This window comes from Archocentrus centrarchus, chromosome 16, assembly GCF_007364275.1.
Source record: "Archocentrus centrarchus isolate MPI-CPG fArcCen1 chromosome 16, fArcCen1, whole genome shotgun sequence".
Lineage (NCBI taxonomy): Eukaryota > Metazoa > Chordata > Actinopteri > Cichliformes > Cichlidae > Archocentrus > Archocentrus centrarchus.
The window spans coordinates 27409601-27430551 of NC_044361.1; the positions used below are offsets into that span (position 1 = coordinate 27409601).

General features: G+C 43.1%; 1 protein-coding gene across 2 annotated transcripts in view; it reads left to right on the top strand.

Annotated features, from left to right (window-relative positions):
* Positions 1 to 20951, top strand: part of LOC115794314 (nectin-2-like) — a 90400-nt gene that overhangs the window by 9634 nt on the left and 59815 nt on the right. The window lies entirely within an intron of this gene.

Genomic DNA, 20951 nt, shown 5'->3' on the forward strand with positions numbered 1-20951 from the left:
TGTCCTTCCTCCCCTTCCCCTTCTCCCTCTGCACCACACCTGTATCAATGGACAGACCTGCCTTTGAGCAGTGGCCCTAGAGGGAAAGTGGCTGTGTAACAAGAGATGATTGCATAGTTTGTCTTGAAATGGAAGTTGATGGAGGGGCTTTGTTTTGTCATGTGGATGGAGCACTGTGGTGCCTTTTTAACAAGTGTTCTTTGTGCACAAGGTGCTGCTGCACTCCTCCTTTTGTTTTTGTTTTGGACCAAAAGTTAAGATGTTTGCTATGTGCAAACACATGTTTTATGCTGTGGCTGTATCATGCACTTGCTCGTTACTTGGCTGCTTGCTGTTTTGGCTTTCAGTCTTGGCCTCTTTAGGAAGAGCCAGAAAGGAGGGGGGGGGTATGAGAGGAGAGGGAGTATCTTCTCTGCTGACTACTACTTGTCACTGCGGCCCTCTGGGTGTGTGCTTGCTCTCTCAGGTTGCTGGAAGCCATCTCCTGAATCCTCCTCCTTTTTAAAAGCTTTTAAAGGAGACACTTTCACCGTTTATTTCGGTCCTTTTTTTTTTCTTCTTCTCTTCTTCCCAGTTTCCTCTTCTTGCAACAAGCTTGCGGCTGATTTGTGCACCAGTGATTCATGAATTTTTTTTTTTTTTTTTCCTCTGGCACGGCAGAGTCATGCAGGGCACACACATGAGTGTGTGTGTGTTGAGGGTGTGCTGGGTCTGAGCGACAGAAGATGAGTGAATGCTGGGGGGGGGGGGGGAAGGTAGAGCAGAAATGTTCTATGATGCCAGCTGCGATTAGAGCAGTAGCACTCGCCATTTAAGCACACATTTAAATAGACACAGCCTCAGGAAGATTGGGGGGGCGAGGTGAGGAAAGGATAAGGTTCCTCTGCTTGTGTAAACTAACGCAAGTGTTCTCAGTAGTTCTTGTTTTTTAATAGGAGACCCTCAGGCTCCTCCTACTAACTTTCTCTTATTCTTTTGTGTCCTTTTCCTCCACAGTCTCCTTCTCTAGTGAATTCTTTTCTTTTTACACTGAATTGCTTATCTGAGATGGATTATTAATGTCCTCCATTGATGTTTTTTTTCTTTTTGTTTTGTTTTTTTCCTGTGCCTCCCTCCACTCTCCACTCTCCTCTGTCTTTGCATTTTTTTTACATGACTCCATCTTGTGTGTCTGCTCACTTGGCTGTTGTCCCTGTGTCAGTCAGTTCCCCTCTCTCCCAGTTTATCTCTCCTCCTCATTCCTCCATGATGACTTCATCACCTCAACCAATGTGTTTGCTTCCTGTCTCCCTCCCCCCCCCCCCCCCCCCCCCCCCCCCCCCCCCCCTCTTCATTTTACAGTTGTTCACCCCCACCTCCGTCTCCTTTCCCTTATCTTCTCTAAACCCAACTTGTCCTGCTTGTCTCTGCTTTGACTGTCCTACTTGATTCCGTTCCTCGTGCCCTTTCCTTCCCCTGCTTCTCCTCTCTTGCCTTCTGTTGTTTTATATGGTACATAGGTGGAGGTAGGGCTGTCAGGATGGATTGATGGATGACAAGAAGCCATGGGTGAGAGGATCTGAGCGTTTGATGGACGCTTTGTCACTCAGGATAATACTTACAGAATTGACTGGTTCGTTATTGTAAAAAGGTCCTTCCATGGAAGACTCCCCAACTATATTAAGACACTTGGACTACTCATTTTGTTATCCAGGTCCTAACTAACTAAAAGTAATCCTTTCTTCAGACATATATTAGCATTTTTGGACATCTCCATTGACAAAGCTTCTCTGTGGCCCTGTGCGTCTGCCCTTTTAAAAGCTTGTCCCTTGTAGATGACATAATTATGCAGTGTCAATGTGTGACAAGCTGAGCCCTGCTGCATTAGAAGAATTAATATGTGCAGCGTAGGAGGGAGTCTGTCCACGATCTTCTAATGCTTATAGCCACTCAGTCTCTTCTGCGCATCTTGAAACCATCAGACTGTAGTGCTGGTTATCTCAGGAGCCATCAAAGCTAATGTTAGACTGTCTTTTTTGGCCCAGCATCTGGTTTTAAGACTCATAGTAGACTCATAACATAGTATTACATTAATTTGTCATGAATAATAAATGCACTGGAGTTTTTAATTCTGACACTGGGGTTAATTGGTCTTAAAAGAATACCTTATTGATTGTGATATGACAGTTATGCCAGACTGATTATATTCAAAATTAGACTTAATTTCTATGGAACAGGGATGATTTAATGTCATATTTAACACATAAGAACTTGATTTTTATTAGTAATTGTTGGCTGTTTCATGTATTTTCTTTTTTAGATTATTTTATAGACTTTTTTTCATCATTACTAAAGATTTTTTTTTTTTTTTTTTTTTGAAAAATGTAGAAGAAGCTCTTAAATAGAAAACAGGTACAAACAAAAGCTTTTCATTTCTTTCTTTTCTGTATGTGAGGTTACAGTGAAGAGACTGGAGTTGAAATCCAGCTGTGTACCTGCCTGTTGATTCATAATTCATAGGAGGTTAGCACAGGCTTGTAGCCTGAAATAGTACAGATCATACAGCTTGAATTACTTGAATGTCATAACTATTACATGAGCAACACAAGGTCCTGAGGACAGAACTTGTTCCACTGCATGCAAATGTGATGCGAATGACAATAAAGAATCCTTGAAATATTACAGTCATTGCGATAAAGATGATAAACTGTTGAAGTGAACTTCAACTTAGTTTGATGAAAAGGTTTGGGCATAGCTTTTTTTTTTTTTTCTAGTAAAAAGAAAAGGATACCCCGTTAACAGATGGCAGGCAGTGAAATTATTTCTTCTAATTTGATGAGCTTAAAAAAACGAGAAAAACAAAAATGTAACTATACTTGTGCAAGTGCAGAACTTCGGGCATCGTTCTACTTAAAGTACTAAAAGTCTCCCTGAACGTAATTAGCTCATTAGCCCGTGGCTACACAACACGTAACATATGCGTATCGTTTGCAGAACAGATGCTGCAACACTGTGCTCCCGCTTGTAATCAATAAAACCGGCTACTCTGGCTTTTCTTAAAACATAAAAGTAGACCCAGTTTTCCTTTTGTTTGTATGTGTCCAGGCCTTTTACATAGAAATGGCTTCTTAAAGTATTCATTGTGGGTCTTTTGTTTGTTTAAAATTAAATTGTTGCTATACGTTAAATGACTTTAAACATCTGCCTTTATTTTTGCCAATATCAGCTGGCAGCTTCTTAGCAACTTTATCCCCTACATAATCTGCTGTGGTCTATTGAAAACCTTCACTGCAAAGTTTTTGGATCCAAATCCTGGAAAACACAACCACAATCCCAACCTGAAAGCTTTTTCTTTCTTTTCTTTTAACCTATGAGTCACACAATCCTATGCTGAATGAGCAACTGCCGGCTCAGTGAGTTTTCACAAAAAAAAACAAAAAAAAATCCCCTTCTGTGGCCACATCCTCACGCAAACATCCTATGTGTTCATGCTGCCAAAGCATTAACCTTTAAGTGATTCATTAGGGAGGAGCTGATGATAATTCTGGAGTTTGATTCAATTTCTGATTCTTCAAACTGTGTGTTAACACTCAAACAATCATGGCCTCCTCTAAGCTGACTGATCTGAAAATGAAGCTAGCTGATGCTTTCAAAGCAGGGAATGCTATAGCAGGATATCAAAACACTTCTAGCTTCCCACCTTCTGAAATGTCATTATTAAATGGCAGTAAAAGGGAACGGGGAATGGCTAAGAACAATTTCAGATAAAATTGTGCTTCTGCTGGGCTAAAAGGCAAAGGAAAATCCTCCAAATGACTTCAAAGGAGCTGTAGGATGACTTAGCTGACACAGCAGCGGAGGGTGCCACCGTTACACTGAGCAGCACAAACAGGGTTTACATGAAGGAAACCCTTACCTGCAACCTTATCCCAAAAGTCAACATCCAAACCTTGTTAAAGCAACATCTGGACAAGCCAGAGTCAGTTTGTGGAACAATAGCTGTCGACAGGTACAGTTAAAATGTAGCCTTTTGGACACAATCACAAAACTTTTGCATATGCCAGGATTAGCGTTGTTTAAATTTTTCTGTTTATGTTCAACAAATAAACGCAGAGGCCTCGTCAGTGGACGTGTTTGTGTCTGGAACGTCTTGATAAAATGATTTGAAGGACAACTGCAAAACTGCTTCCAACATATGAATGGTGGTGATTTGCTGATTTTTCTTTGAACAATAAGTGGTAATAGTGGAGAATAATCAGTAGATGAAATAGTAATTATTAGTTCCAGCCTTGGAATTGTTTTTACAGTGAAATATTGGGAGCCTGCAAAGTTAAATCAGAATAATACTGACAAGGGCTTGCGTGCTGAAAGCTGTAAATGTCCTGTTTTAGTAAAAGGCTGCTTGGAGGAAATTGAAGGATTGATCAGCCTAGCAAAAAGAAGGAGGAAAAAAAAACTGGATCGCCTAACAGTTGGCAAAAAACCTATTGTGCCAAGTCTGTAATGGTAGACATGACAAGAGAATGGGCTGCAGAGATCATGTGAATGCATGCACTCAGATGAGCAAGGGGAAGAGATGAGTGCAGGCCATGCTGTTGGAGGTAAATGTATGCTGGCAGTTGCTAAAGGGAGGGAAAGAGTGAGAGCACAATGGCGAGGGTGAAAGAGAGAAGCCTGTTACTTGAACCATCAGTGGCTGTAATGAGACACAGGTGCAGCGCGTTGGAACCATATCCCCCCATCAGCGAGGGTGGTGGGAAGGCCTGCAGATAAGTCAAGGATACTGTAGAGCTGCAAGACGGAAGACCTCAGTGCAGCATTTCGCTTTGATGGAACATTTACTTATTAGCATGCGCATCCCCCACAGGAGTTGTGAACAATCACCGAAAACAGTAGAACCCCTGGGACGTTTGTCATTACTCAGGGCCCAGGATTTTCTGACTTTCCATTCATTTGCATCTATTTTTAAGCGCCTAGTTAAAAAAAAAAAAAAATTATAAGTGCAACACATTAAAAACAAGCATGACATGCAGCCACATCATAGAATTAATTCTGGTCTTTGTTTGTAGTTCACTCAACTCTGATCATTTCATTTAGACTTGGTTTTCAAACATATGCTAATGAAGAGGAGCCAGGAAAAGCCAGAGCTTTGCAGCAGTGCAACTGATTTCAGCACTTGATTGCTAATGAACTTATATTTGGGTTTGCATGCTAAAAACAGAAAATTGTTGGATTAGCTGGGAAAAGCTGCTGTGAAAATTGGTTAGCAGGAGAGATGCAATGAGAAATAGATTAAGGAAGGCCGAGGGAGAATGTAAGGTGACAGATTGAGATAGGAGAGAGAAGAGCAGAGAGTAGAAGAGGATGAGAAGGGCACAGGCTGCAAAGGAAAGGTGTTAAGGACAGTGTCAGGGGTATTGAATCAGAGGGTGCTTGTGAGGATGCGAGCAGCAGAGAAACAGACTCCCTGCCGCAGGGAAGGTGGGGTGACTACTGTTGCTTCTGTACTTGTTTTTTCTTCTGCAACTTGAAGATCAGTCAAAGGCACAAACCAGTTAGGTGTAGGAAGAAAAGGAGGACTCCCTGCAGTAAACAAGTGTGTGCGGGTGTGCACGATGTAGAGAGAGGAAAGTGTGATTAAGAGCAGGTGCAGTCTGCAATTTCGTGCGCAGGCATAGTTTGTTTGAATGGTAGACCTAAGAGGGGGTCAGAGAATGGCCTTTGTATTCAGCCAGGACCTGAGTGAGTAAATATTTTGGAAGGGCATGCTGTGTGGGTAGATTGTTCTTTTAGGCAGCGGGGGGTGACAACAAAAGAGGGCGAGATAAGAGGAGAGGAGAAGGCGAGCTAAAGGAAACTGCGACGCAGCAGCTATGTTTATTTTTGCCATGCAGAGACGTGAGCACAAACTGAGCTTTGTCCCGCGCCCAGGCTAACTTATGTTAGAGCTAGCTGTGAGACCTCAGAGAGATGCAGAAAGGCTTTGCTCTTTCCCCTTCATTTGCTGCCAAATGACATCGCTTACTCTGCTACGGGGTTGCCCTCGCTGCCAGTGGCTGCTATCATGAATGAACAATGTGCACTTCTCCAGGGTCCCTACCTCTCCTCGGGGTTCTTCTCCACAGGCCGTAGGTGTACACTACAGGACGCGAAGCTAGGCATAAGATGGTATTCCTGCTGTGGCAGCCTTGTTAGAGCGATGTTTGATGTGTCTCATTTTCTAACGTGGGTGCATGGTGTGAGTGCAAACGGAGAAGTGAAACACACACACACACACGGACACGGCAAACTAGTGTGACCTCTACATGGCCCCTGTGGCGTTATATATATTTCCCCCTTTTTTTTTCTTCTATTGTGTAAGGATAGGATGGCTCCGAAGTCAGTATGAGGGATAGAGGGGTCATTCATTCACCTCGTGCACAGACATGCGCACACACACACATACACCTCCCTCACAGGCCTTTCATCTTTACTCTCACAGGCATCTCTTGTTCTGTCAGTCTTGCTGAAGAGAAAGAAGGCGAGGGGGAGGGAGGCATAGAGACAGAGGAAGGATGTCAGGGAAGGGGTGAGAAGTGTGGGTAAAGGAGGAGAAGGAAAAAGACAGCAAGTGATTTGAGTTTCCTGTTCGACGCACAGCCATCTACCAACCTGCCCCACCCAGCTCCGTCACCTCCGTTTGGGGAAAGAGTAAAGCTCTCTCAGCTTTTTTTTTGCACTGTCATCTCAATTTCGTCTTCTTCCAACCCTTCGTCTCTTTAATTGTATTCCTCGCATCTCATCCTCTTGTTGCTTTGCCATGTGACCCCCCCCCCCCCCCCCACACACACACACACACACACACACACACTTCCTGTGTCCATCCCTCACTTCCCCTGGGGCTTACCTCAGTGGGTTGGTTCCAGTCTGTCTGTTTGCTGATGACTCCACTTGGAGCAGATGGTGATGCTCAGCAGCTGTTTCTTTGCTCTGCAGTAACCCCCCCCCCCCCCCCAATCTCTCGCTGTCTCCCCCTCCAGAGTCTCTTATGTTCTTATTTATCTACGTTCTTTTTGTTCCCCGCTTCGGCGTCGCTCATGTGTAAATTGGCAAGTTTAATTTTGCTTTCAGATGTCTTTTTTTTTTTTTTGTCTTCTCTGACCAGCCTTTTCCAATTTGTTTTACTTTCCAGCTTCCTTGATGCGGCTGTTTAATGTTCAAAGCATGTAAGGATTTAATGTCATAACAATAAGTCTGGAATCTGTGTATTTGTCTGCCACATGAATGCCAACTGTCGCACTGTAATCATGTGAAACAAAATGTTGGCCATTGATGGCAGCTCTGCAGAGGGTAGAGGGAGGGCATTGTTTCCTCCATAAATCTGTAGAAATGAGAGAAATATGAATGGCGGGTGTTTGCTTCTGTTGTTCATTTTGCCAGTGACACTGTTGTTCAGAGCCAGGCTCAGTGCTGGAATTAGAATTTCTATGTTTAGCTTAAGATGTATAGAGATAAAATGGGACTTGGACACTTGAAAGTGATGGAGTGGGTTTTATTAGGCTGAGTCCCCTCTGTGGCCTGTGCTTCTTTGGATAGACTTATTAGAATCTTTATTAGCTCTCTCTGTGTTCATCTGTTATCTCTGTCTCTGCCTCAGTAAGGGGTTGGCTGGTGAACTGAGCATCCTCTGACAGGGACCCTCTCATCTGATATTAGAGGAGAAGCAATAGGGGGGTTCATGCCACTGTGATACTTAAGCCCGGAGAAATCTGTTTCTGGATGGGCGTTGCGGTTGCAATCGGTGTGGCAGGGCGCACTCGTGAGTGTGTGCAAATACGTGCGTGTCACATCTGTAATTGCTGCCTCTGATCTTGTGGAAATCTGGGATCAGTGTGGCAGATCCACCAGCTAATCAGCACTCGGAGCTTGCTCACAGGAACATCAACCTGTGCTTTACTCTAGAGGCTGGAATATCACCACGCTTGGGATTTAATCGCTCCAGAAAATCCCTTAATGGGAAACGTTACACGAAGCCTAATTTGAGGATGTTGAGATAAAATATATCCAGTGAGCATTTTTGAGAATTTAGTGTGACAATGAGGACGCATTGGTGGTGTTGTGTGCTCGACTGAAACTCTGATAAAAGATGTTGAGCGCCACTTTGCCCCCTCAGCTCTCAGATGATAAGATTACAACAAGGCCAGAGGTGTTTTCTGTTTGCACTTTAGCCTCTCTGCTCTGCCTTCTCTGTGACTGTGATATTCATGGTGGCATAAGGCACAGCGTCATTGGGAAATTCATAAGGGGGAATCTCACTCATTCCTGGTTCCCCTTTGAGGACTGCGCTAATTAGCCAGCGTCTGTGATTAGTTGGCTTGTGTTTGATACTGCTTCACTCCTCCCTCCTGTCGAAAGGCTGCCTGCCTGTGCCGCGATTTGGGCTTGTGAGGTGCGCCAAGCACACACAGGCAAACACTCGAAAACAGACACACAAAGATGTACACAGCGGCACTTTTTTTTTTTTTTTTTTCCCCCCTTTCCCTGCCTTTCGGAGACACTGCAGGTGGCCTCGGAGACACAGTATCATACGCTGGCAGACAGTCGCATACACACAAGCATGTGAACTGCAGTACTCCAAGCACACAACGCTTTAGTAGAAAGAGTATATCTGTTAATATTGCACTACTGCATACCAAGAACTTTGTTTACTTTCTCTTAGAGAGTTTCAGCCTGCCAATAAAATTCCCTTAAAAACCAGTCAGTACACTGCTTTTAGGCAACACAGGGTGTGGGTGGCCAGCTGAGAAGGGGATTTACTTAACTTAACCCCGAGTGATTACAGCTAAAGATGGGCGAATTATGAATGTAAATTTAAATTTGTACAAATCCCCCTTTGCTCCCTTTTACATTAGGTCTCAATGGCAAAGCACAGTAAGGGATACCCATGCTGCGCTAATATGACACAAATAGGAGAAACTCTTTGGTGCATGACAGAGCACTGTCTAATTACCAGAGGCTGTGATATTGAAGGGCCTGTCTTGTCCTTAGAAGCCGGCTACTGAGCATGGCAGGGCCTCTCTGACTGTTCATCATACCCCCATCTATCTACTCCTCACTTCCCATCCTCTATCTGTCACTCTGCCTAAGGGGGGTAGATGGTAAACAAAGGCAGCTCACATCCAATGTATGACGACCTGACAGGAGACTGCTCCAGAACTTGTGGTTGGCTGCTGTGTCTGTGTGTGAGAGTGTGTGTGTGTGTGTTTGTGTTGTTGTGCTCCTCTTTACGATCTCTGAGAAGTGGCTTCAATCTCTGAGAGTCAGATCAATTGTAGCATCATTGTGACTGCTGAGCCCATTACAGGCTAAACCAGGGTTCATACTGTTATTGAGGGGGAAGACTCGAATCCTCTGCTGTTCACCTCTCAGATGGGTAAAAGTGCTTATCCTCCATACTAACATCTAGCTGCTGAGCTCTGCTTTATCTTTATCTTTAAATAGATAGTCATTAATTACCTCATTGCTTCCTAGTTGCATTGTATGAATCAGTTTGACTGACAGGCAGCAGAGGTTTTGTTTGAGTAGCAATGACCTGACAGCGGTAGAAGCTGTAATCTTGTAAGGTTGAGTTTCTGTGCTGTTTTACTAGGGAACAGATACGAACTTGTTCAGGGTTCATTGAAGCGTTGTGTCATAATGGTAATAATGTGTCATAAAGGCTGGAAAGAATGGCTGTTTTCATTATTGGTCAAACATCTTAAGTTTTTTTTTTTAATTATGTTTGCATACTGGAGGAAAAAAAAAAAAACATGAATGCTGAGTCTAACTGTGATAAAATAGCAAATAGCCAAGTGATATTTTATAAAAATGGGAAGTGCAGCAAATACTCACACTTAAAGAGCTGGACTCTGTGAATGTTTTGCATCTATGCTTGATCAGTAAAAGGATTATTATTTTATTGTAGGGCCTAGTAAGAATGAAATTAAGCTATCCAAAGGAAAACAAATAATATTCCATGTAATAAATATAACCAGTTAGGGCCATTAAATTTATTAGTCCAGTAACTGCTGAAAAAGCAATTAAGGATGGGTGTATGCGCACTTATAACTAAATGTTGGCAGTTGGTCACCTTTCGTGTGGCCTTTAGACTTATTTTTTATCTGCAGGTTTCGCAGCTTACTGCTTGAGCACAGAAACAGCCTGGATTGTTTTGTTCACAGCTCTTAGACATTTATAGCTTTATTAGATTTCTTTGTGACTAAAAAAAGGGGTAAGAGAAATCATGTGAGTGCTGTTGCTGGAATCAGGATGTTGCGCTTTTTGCGTTATTTATTTCAAAACTGTAACTGTGTCATGTGCGTGCTGTTAGAGTTGCATGCACATGTCTTTCTAGTGGAAAATCAGTTGTTTGAATTTTATAGTTCCCGACTTACCCAGAAGTACCCACTTTTTTTTTTTTTTTCATATATTTACCTTGCGTGTTTGCTCGCTTCCAGCCAGCCACAGCTTCTCTGTGGAGTTGCTTAATTTTATTTAACAGACTGACTCGAGGAGAAATATCAGGTTATGTGTCCCCTCCCGTTTGATCTGTCTCCTTGAGCTGTATGTCTTTCTGTCTATTAGCTGTTCGTTCATTCATCAATCAGCGTCAAAACAATACACCATGTTCCCAAGGCAAGTTGTCATAGGGACTGTCCTTTGGAGAATAATCAAAGTTGATCTAAACATTCAGTACGAAGGAAAGAGAGGAGGGAGTGTCAGAAAACAACCCTGAATATATAACCTCATCAAAATCCCCACCTGTTTATTATTCATTTGCTCCATAGTCCCTTTTTATAGACCTTACAGAGCAAAACTTCTTTCTCTTTTGCTTCGGCCACGGCGCATTCCTTTCCTCATCAATACACCTCCCACTCCTCCCTTTAACGGGAAAACTGATAGTAGGAATGTATTGTTTTGCAGAGTTTCATCTTACCTGCTTCCTAGACAGTTCGAGCCTTGAAGACAATAGGCTGTTCACCTCCGCCCTCTCAGTTCGCCGTAGCCCTGTGAGACGGCAACTCTGATCCATACAATACAGCAGTAGTAACATACAAAGAATGGCTTCTTTCTGCTTTTAATTGCTTTGGTTATCTTTGTCTTCTCCTAATATCTTTTTGTTCTGCTTTGCGACATCCTACATGCCTGATGTTTACTAATTGTTGCAGTGTTCCCGCCCCACTGTAGCTCTGATTAGTCTTTATGAGAGGGGGAAAAAAAAAAATCTCATTTAAACCCGTAACGTGTCCTCATTTCACTTTGAAAATACTGGTGGTCTAATCAGTCATACATACCTTTGAGCATCACATTGCAGTTTTTCTAGCAAAACAAGTCCTAAGTATAATAAATACTAACATTTGCTCTGATTTTTAGCAATACTTACAAGAGTAACTTTTTAAAAAAAAAAACACTGCATATGGGGGGGGGGGGGGGGGTGTAGAGTTTTGGAGCCTAATTTGCTTCCTCTCACATCTTTCCCTGCAGACTTGTTTTTTTTTTTCTTCTTCTTCTTCTTCTGTGCTGCTACACAAAATTCCCATCAGTAATTCAATCCAGCTGGTTGTTGCTGTGTGTTATGATGGACACAGTCATCAAATTATCATAATATTGGTATACTCCCCTTTGTTTGTTTTGTGTCTGGTGCTTGACCTTCTGTCTTCCATATGGCCGACATTGCTTTGGTAACATGCTGAGCGAGCCTCCTGACAGATTGACGTGCTAATGGCAGTCCCTCATATCACAGGACTGCATTTTAATCCTTTAATGTGTGACATAAATTAGGTTGGTCTCTCACCCCCTCAACTATGAATAAGCTGCGTGCTGACAGCTTTGTTGACCAATGAGCTAATCAGCAGCAACCTAAGTGGCAGTGGAAAGAGAAGCTGGGAAATGACCCCCCACCACCACCACCACCACCCTTCCACCCCCTCACCCAAGGGGAGGTACAGGTGAATGTTGGCAACTAAAAATCTGGAAACACAGCTGTGTTTGGGTGCGGAGGTGGGGTTGTCATGGTTTTCCTCGCACTTGAACCATGTAGCTTTGTTTATAATTCAGGGAATTGATCACACCCAGCCTGAAATATCCTCTCTGACTCCTTGGTAGACTCTCACCTCCAAGTGTTGTTAGGGAGGTGAAAATAGGAAGCATAATCGCATTATGTTAGCAGCTGACATGCCATGGGACTGATGTATACACACATCCACACAGTGATGGATGAGGTAACACACGCACAGCCTGCCTTGGACATTTGAAGAAGTACCTAGCACTTTGCTTCAGCTGTGCACTTCTGATTTACCCATGAATTAAAGGATCAGGCTGTTTCTGAAGCGATGCTGCCAGACTCTGGATTTACACTTCCAAAGTCATTCACAGAGTGACGTCTGAAAGGTTTTTTTGGGGGGCAAGCATGCATGATGGGGAATAGATCAAGATGTTTCTTAGGTACTGATTCTAGACCTGCCTGAAAAATGTTTTCCAACTCATCTGATTTACATTTTATGCTCAGGCACAGACTGCAGATCTGTCACTGTGGTCACCCGACACAAAGACCCAGTATTGCATGCCAGGATAAAAAAACATGCCCACTACAATTACCATGAGAAGTGATGGCACACAAGGCTGGGATGAAGAAGTCAGACAGAAAAAGAACTAGCAGAGTAGGGGAAAAAAATAGTAAAGGAAGAGCAGAATGAGCCAGAGGATGAAAAGGATTTATTCCAAAGTGAAAAGACAGGACAGTGCTATAGCACTGAGAAAAGGAAGGAAAAACAAAGTGAGCGATGCAATGCAGAGTGAAGGCAAGAGTGGTGGAGGTAGAATGATGTGCACGGCCTGAACAGACAAAGCTGAGCCAGGAGCCGCGGGGGAGCAGGGTGTCTGTCAGCCATCCAGCCAGCAAGTTATTCAGTCACTTATTCAGTGGGTTGAAGCGATAGCACTAGCAAGGCAGTATAGAAGCAGCTTGTTTGGCTCAGGAGGACTATGTCCTTTCTGTCCACAGTAAACTGCCTGTTACAAGAGAGACTTTCCTGACCCTAAGCGGGCCCATCACCAAATGAAAACATGCAGTACCAAAAAAACAAGCTTGTGGCTTATGGCCTTTGCCATTTTCCTTTATGCTTTATATACCTCTGCTTCATACAGCTGCTTATTTCTTCACGTCATTCTTTATCTTTGACCATCTCTCTCTATCTCTGTCAGGTACAGTGTAGATGTTCTTGTTTATCAATAATGAAGAGAGGAGGAGGGAGCACACTGCTTTCGTTCTTAACGTGGATGAATTATTTACCCAGTGGAAGAGTGCCTCCCACTGTGTGTGTGTGTGTGTGTGTGTGGTGTGTGTGTGTGTGTATACACTTCCTGTGTGTTTCTATTTCTGCCAGTGTGGGTTTTGCTTTACATAGCAATGTACATACAGAATTTTTTTAATTTTTCCTCATCATCACAACCACTAAGTCAATTTTTTATTTCCCTGTGTATGGATTTCTTAGTTGGCAGATGCTAAATGATTCAAGTGTGTTGGTGTAAGGTTCATCCTCCTGTTGCAAGGTGTGATGCTCTGCGGTAAAGCCGTAAACCCACTTTCTTTCTAATGACTAAATTCTGTTTTTTCCAGTTTCATTCTGACCACCTGATTTGAAACAAGTTCCAACCGGCGTAGCTTGCTTGACCTAAACATCTTTATGTACATAACTGAGAATGGAGGATGGTAGATGAGGGTGTGTGTGGGTGTGTGTGTGTGTGTGAGAGATAGAGAAAGAAAGAGAGGCCCATAGAGATATGTGTGCTTGAGCTTTTGTGTATGTAATTTCATGTCAAAGCCTATGCAGTTAAATGGTTTGGAGATCCCACTGTGAATACTTCAATTCTGCTAGTGAATACTTCAATTCTGCTAGTTTCCACTTACTCCTGAACTCATGCATAGTGTATAAAGTAGTCTCACGGCAAGACTAAGGCCAAGGTCCAGTTGTGTGTGTATTTTTTATATAATATATATATATATATATATATATATATATTATATAGATATATATATATATATATATATATATATATATATATATATATATATATAATAATCACACACACACACAATATTATTTGAAATTGTTTTTATCATTTTCTTTTTTCTGTTTTTATGCTTTCCTGCTGGGTCTCTTTCATTAAGATGATACACTTAATTGAATTGGTAAATGCTTATTTTTGCAAATGATATTCGTTCAAGTCCTAGGGCATGTTTGTTATAAACAGGCAACTAAATAGGAATATGCATCAGTATACAAATGCATGTGTGTATGCACTCGCTTACTAAACACACACCTACCTCCCTGTGCAGATTTCTCCTCCAGCTGTTCATTTCTCCTTGGCACTTTGAAGCCTGTTGGTGTCTCTGTCCCTCCCTCCAATCCCCCCATTTTTCCTTCTCTCCCCTTCTGTTACATTTCATGTGTTTCTGCTTCCCTTCCTCATTTCTGCCTGTGTGTCTGATTCCCCTTTTTCTTTCCGCTCTCAATGTTCAGAGTCAGTTATCAAATATTTCATCATGTCACTGTGAACAAAGTGAAATCTAGTACTCACTTCTTCTTGCACCTTCCCCCCCCCCCCCCCACCCCCCCACCCCCCCTACTCCTGTTGCATCACAGAGGTTGGTTTTACCTCCTGTCTCCGGCATGCAACCTTGCTGTAACACCAAGTGTTTTTCTGTATTACATTTACAAGTGAGTTTGATATCTGGAATTTTTTTGAATGTCGATCTCTTGCGATAAATTTGAAATCTTTGAAGTGTGCCACTATTTTTTTTTAAATTTCTGTTTCTTGACCCAATAGCTCCCACTGGGAAAAAGCATACAGCATGAATAGAGTATTAGGATGTCATTGGAGATGTCCATAATGCACAGTGGCTACTTCTAAATGTAGCTTTCTCATGTGCTATTGATTGGCTCCTTATAGTAAGCCCAATGGAAAGGTCAATGAGAAGACGAGACCCATCTCAAGTCTTCATTTCCTAGTTTTATTCTTGGCTTGTCAAACTGCCTCGCTTGTCAAAGCTAAGACGTGTCCAGAAAATGCTTCCTGCATACCAAAGAATCCCATCTACATGTGTGTGTGTGTGTGTGTGTGTGTGTGTGCATGTGCAGTGTGCACACGTTCATTGTAGATTTGCATGGCTGCATGTGTGGCCGAATTCATCCGAGTGTGTGAGTGTAAGTCAGAGGAGCCAGTGATGTCTGACAACAGCGGCAGGCAGCAGGTTTGGGTTGGTGCTGTTCCAGACTCCAGCTGATAACAGCTATTAAAACAGACCAGAAGCAGTTAGGACATGACACACAACCACAGCAGTGTTGCCATTTTGTTATGGACACAACAATGACACACAGAAATGAGTTATAAAGGCAGCTGCACTTGCAGGTCATTTTAACTAAAATGTCAGATGGCACCTGTCTGCTTTAATACACGTTCGACAGTCCCTGCTTATGAGTTTTCACCACTCAAACAGAGTTTGAAGAAGATGAACAGTTGGTTCCCAGTGACAAAAACTGAAATATTACAGTCTTTCATCTCAAACAATAAAGGGAAGATTTTGTGAAGAGGGACAGTAGTCAAGAGCTGTAGCTCCCAATGTGGAACAGAAATGAAACGGTGTATTATCAGAGTACATTCCCCATCTATGACTTCAAAATCATGGTGTATGTCTTTTACATGGGATCTATTTAAAAATTGCATATAAAAAAGGTCAACAGTACAGAGGCAAATACCCTCCAACACCCTTAAAGATGGAAGTCACTTTAAACTTAGTTATTGCTAAAGTAAAACCAAAACCTCAGAAAAACAGTGTCGCTGCCCTGATGCTTCATTCTGCAAGAGCCCCAGTTAAATGTAGAATTGAATCTGTGTTGCTGTGCCAGTGTCTCAGGAAAAAAACAAAAAAAAACAAAATTACACATCAGCAGCTTCATAAAGCTGGTATTTGGCAGAGCGCTCATGCAGAAGCCAAGGCCAGTGTAAAAACAAAAAGATGTTGTTGCACTGAGAATATAACCCAGATCTTTGAACAATGAAGAGGCAAAACAATCTGATGGCTCATGCGTTACCATTTTGTCAGCACTAAGTTCCTTGTTTCTGAGGAATTTTAAATGCCACAAGCATCTTCTGGTTACTGTTTTGGTAATGTGAGCAGTTTTTACACATGCACCGCAGACATGAACGTCTGTACATATTAGACAATAGAGGTGCATGTGAGGACACGAATGTCCAAATATAGGGATCCACTGGTTGGTTATTGGGATATGATATTGGTCTGATCCGGACTTAAAAAGCTGGGTCTGATGTGGTGATAACATGCTGATCTATGGGACTCTGTTGTTTACTTCACCACGCAACACCATTTGCCAGCAATTAAGCCAATACAGCATGGAGGAACCTAACAGCAAAAGGTCAGCAGCTTGGAGGTTTTTCATCCAGTTACAACAGCAGCTTTCCTCTCTATATTTGCAAAAGTTTTTTGACTCACCTGAAAACTGTGTTTTATCGAGTTGACCGACGTGAAGAACTAAGATGATGACAATGTGTCTCTCTGGCTGTTTTTTTTTTTTTTTTTGCTTGGTGCAACACTTGCTTGAATGTACACAGGAGGTGCACTCAGAGAAGGAAAGAACAGCTGTGCTCAAAATAAGCTGAAGCAAGACTGGTGCAAATTAATGGAAAGAATAACTTAAGTGCTTTTATTTATTATTTTACTATAGTTAGTTTAGGCATGCCATGGGGGGTTACCACAGCGGGTAGCTCCACATATTTTTACGTTGGATCCTCTTCCTAACGCAAACCCCAAGGGATTTGTGAGTCTTCCTAATAAATACCAATTTAGTAAATGTGTATTATTTGATGTTTTCATCTATCACATTTTTTAACAAGTTAGAAGTTAGGAAGGCAATGTCACCAACCCCCCCCCCCCCCCCCACCCCCACCCCATACATTTAAAAAGAATGATTCCTAGTCTCTTCCACAAAGGGAGGGATATGATCTATTAACTTTATTCTATTAACATTAGTTGTTTTTACTCGATACAGAATCACAGTAGAACATCTATCATGTGGTGTGATATGTGTTACCTCCTGCACACTCTGTTCAGGCATCTCCATCACCCCCACCACCTCTCATTCTCTTTCCAGTAAGTGAAGTGTAAGAAAGGCCAGCTGTGGAAAATGTCCCAGACTGATTCTCCTGTAATTGTCTGTAGTTCATTTGTGAAACGGGCTGTGGACACCTTGAATTCACTGGTGGGGGTGTCAAATCAGAGACGGAGCAAGCAGAGACAGATTCTGTCAGGACAGAAAAGTGATGATGCTCCATGCTGCCTGTATCAAAGTTATTATACTGAAGGAGTGGAGAGGCTGGGCAAAACAATAACAACCATGAGAGAATAATGGAAATGGAGAAATTCATATAGACCTTGATGAAATATGAAAGCCCAGAATGCTTACTGAGACTGGAATGTGCTAGGAAAAGCCACCCACGTTCTCTCTCTCTCTCTCTCTCTCTCTCTCTCTCTCTCTCTCTCTCTCTCTCTCTCCTCTCTCTCTCTCTCTCTCTCCTCTCTCTCTCTCTCCTCTCTCTCTCTCTCTCTCTCTCTCTCTCACACACACTCACACACACACTCACACTCTCACACACACACACTCACACACACACACACACACACACACACACACACACACACAAACTGTGATCTTCAGGAACATGAGAATGGGGAACGCTTCATTGTATCCCACCTGACAGGGCATAGCCCCTAGCTTGATGAAATAGCAGAGTCACTGAGCTCTGAAGGCTATTAGATATTTTAGTTGATGGCCTGCACCCCACCCCCCCACCCCAAATGCTGTGCTTTCTCCGCTATAGTGAGGATCAGGCAAGAGGACATGAATGCCATTAGGCGTCAGCCAGCCAGGCAGCGAGGCAGGCGGACACAGGCTGATAAGCGTATGTTCGTTTTATAAGCCACGACTGGCTCAAATGGGCTGCAGAGAAAATTAGGATTTGGTTTTGTCTCTCTCTCTCTCCCCTCCCCCCCACCCTTCCCCTGGCTTATTCGTGCGGTTTCACTGTAGTTTCGCTCTCTGTTCACATCCACAATGCTTCTCACAAGGTCAGGTGTGGAGCCTACCCAGCCTCTCACAGGTCCACGCCTCCTGTTCTTCTCCTGTCATCTGCCTCTCCTTGCTCTGTTTCTCTCTACCTGTCCCACCCCCACCTCTACATTTTTAGTTGGTCCCACTGCTTCTCTCTTGGTCTCTTTTCTCCTCTGCTAACCCTTCTAAACGTCTCTCTTTTGTCCCTCAGCTGTCTCGTATTAACCTTGTTCATAGCTCACACTGTCTCCCCTTTAAGATCCTCCTCCTCTCTCCTCTTCTCTCACCACATTCTCCTTTCACTCCCTCTTTCATTCTCTATTCCTGGCATCGTGTTCTCGTTGCACCCTTTCATCCCCACTTTCCTTGCACTTCACCCCCCCCTCCACTCTCATCCGCCATCACTTTGGCATTCCCAGCCTGTCTCTCGTCTCCTTCTTTCATCCCTCCATCCTGCCAGCATACTTCCTCTACTTCTTCCTCTCTGATTCATTTCCCTCTCACTGATGGATGGTGGGAAATGTCAGCGTGACCAGGCAGAGGATCAGAGAGGACTGTGTTAATATGGCAGGGCTGTCACAGCGCCATCAGCATAATGTGTGTGTCTGTGCATGCACATCATGTGGGTGTTAAAAGACATAATGATAGGTGACAGTACTTAGGATGCCGACATCTGACTACTTAAGGATGTTGAGTAGGGCAGTTTGTGTGTGCATCCGTTTTGTTTGTTCATGTGCATTTGGTGATGCTTGTATGTCACCTGCAGGCAGCAGAGCTACTGTAAAGTAGAGCAGTGGTGACATAAGGCTTCTGTTCTCACTCTCCTCCCCTCCAACCCTCTTTCTCTCCCTCTGTCCCTCCCCTATTCTTCTCACTCTTACCCTTGAACTGTCTTCTATTCACTAATTCCCTTAGTTCTTGTCCCCCTCTGCCTCCAATCTCTCTGTCTTCTGTTTTAATATGACTGATGCTCTCAAAATGTGTCCTGATGACTTTTTTTTTTTTTTTTTTTAAATGCTGTCTTGTCTTATCATTTCCAAAAATCTGTTTGTGTAGCTGTGCATGCACACAAGAACTTTTCATTCCCCCTGTCTGCTGTTCTAATGACACAGAGTCTGAGCCTTCAGGGCTGGAGTTTGGGGACTATCACGGAGAATGAGGTTGCACAAGTCTTTGTATGTCTTGTGTGTAATATTCATTTCCCCGTGGCTGTATGGAGTCTCATAAGGCTGGCCCTGTCTCTCATCTGAGCTCTGGCAGGAGTTGACCCGTGGTGGCTCTCCTCTTATTGCCTCCAAATGACAGACAACAGGCCTGGCTCAGTTCTGCCTCCACATTTTTGTGGGGACATAACAGATATGCATGTGTGTATGTGTGCATAAGAGAAATGAGGAGTAACCTATCGTCGGTCCCACACACTGTAATGACCTCTGACATGTCACTAGGTCCTTATCCTACAATCAGGACAAGTAATCAAGGTATTCAATAACCTTTTATCCTCTTTTCTCCTCCTCTGCTACATCATTTTGTAACCAGAGTCAAGCTCCCACTCCCAAACCTAATCTGTATTAGTCTGACTTGTTTAAGTAGGCAGACAAAGGAGTGTAGCATGAGCTTTACATAATGCTCTAGACATTTGAAACATTACAAGCCAGGTGCTTGATAATAAAGCAGTAATTTGATGTGTGTGTGAGTGAGAGCATTTGTGTGCGCGCGTGCATGCTTGTTGTGCATCGACTTACATAGTTATGTGTGTGCATGTGTGTGTCTACAAGCCAAAAAAAAAAAAACACCAAGTTTTTCCTCTTTTCAGCCCAATAAGGCTCTCTGCTGATCCCACGGGCTGTTTAGTGGTTGTCCAGAGGTTCCTCTGTGGCTACAAGGGGGTTGTTTTGTGGTTGTAAATTGGGCTGGTCCTGGGAGAGCTGGTGTTATTCTAGGAAAGGCTTGCTTTCTTCCACTTTCCCACTCAGTCCTTCACTCATTCCTGCCTCTTCTCTTCCTCTGTATTGATATCTCAGGTCTCCCTTGAGAAGAGAAGGTGTGGTGTTTATTGCTCGTCAAAAGAGAAAGACAGCAGTGGCCCTTTCCTCTTATCTCCTTGCGTACAGGTTTTGTTTGTGTGTGGGTGCCTTAGGTGTGTGTTCTGCCAGTGCAGCAGATCATATTAGTTTCGACACAACAGCTTCAGCTCAGCACAAACTAGTGGAACTAGTTTTTCAAGTAATTGTTTGTCTTTAGGGGAAATTGTGGTTTCGCTGGTATGGTTATGTGTGTGTAGCTTGCCTGTAAACACTTTTGTGAGCACACACACTCTTACGGAAATGGAGGCCTGGCTGCAGACATTTGAAGTTGTGTATCCGCCGGTAATCCACTCTTACTTAAAACAGGTGCCGTCTTGCTGACATACACTAATGCGCGCTTACTCATACAAGTAATTACATTTTTCACAGAGACCTGGAGTACACACACACGCGCACACACACACACTCGCTCACACAGATTGTCGTTCGAAGGCTCCCTCACTCGTTCTGTTTCTTACACACCCACTGACAAAACGCACTAAGAAAAGCATATTTATTTGACTCTTTGCTGTTACACAGGAATGTGTCTGCACAGCAAATGGCAGGCTATAGAAAAGCATAACCCATCCACATGATTTATGAGCTATGGGTAAAAGAGAACAGGCTTTCCTCCTTTTTTGCAGCATACATCTTCTTTTTTTTTTCTTTTCTTTTCTTCCCCCCCCAACCAATCTGTCCACACACGCACAATAATGGGGAGGTACCAGACTCTTGGCCTACTTGCCTGAGTTCAGTAATGTTG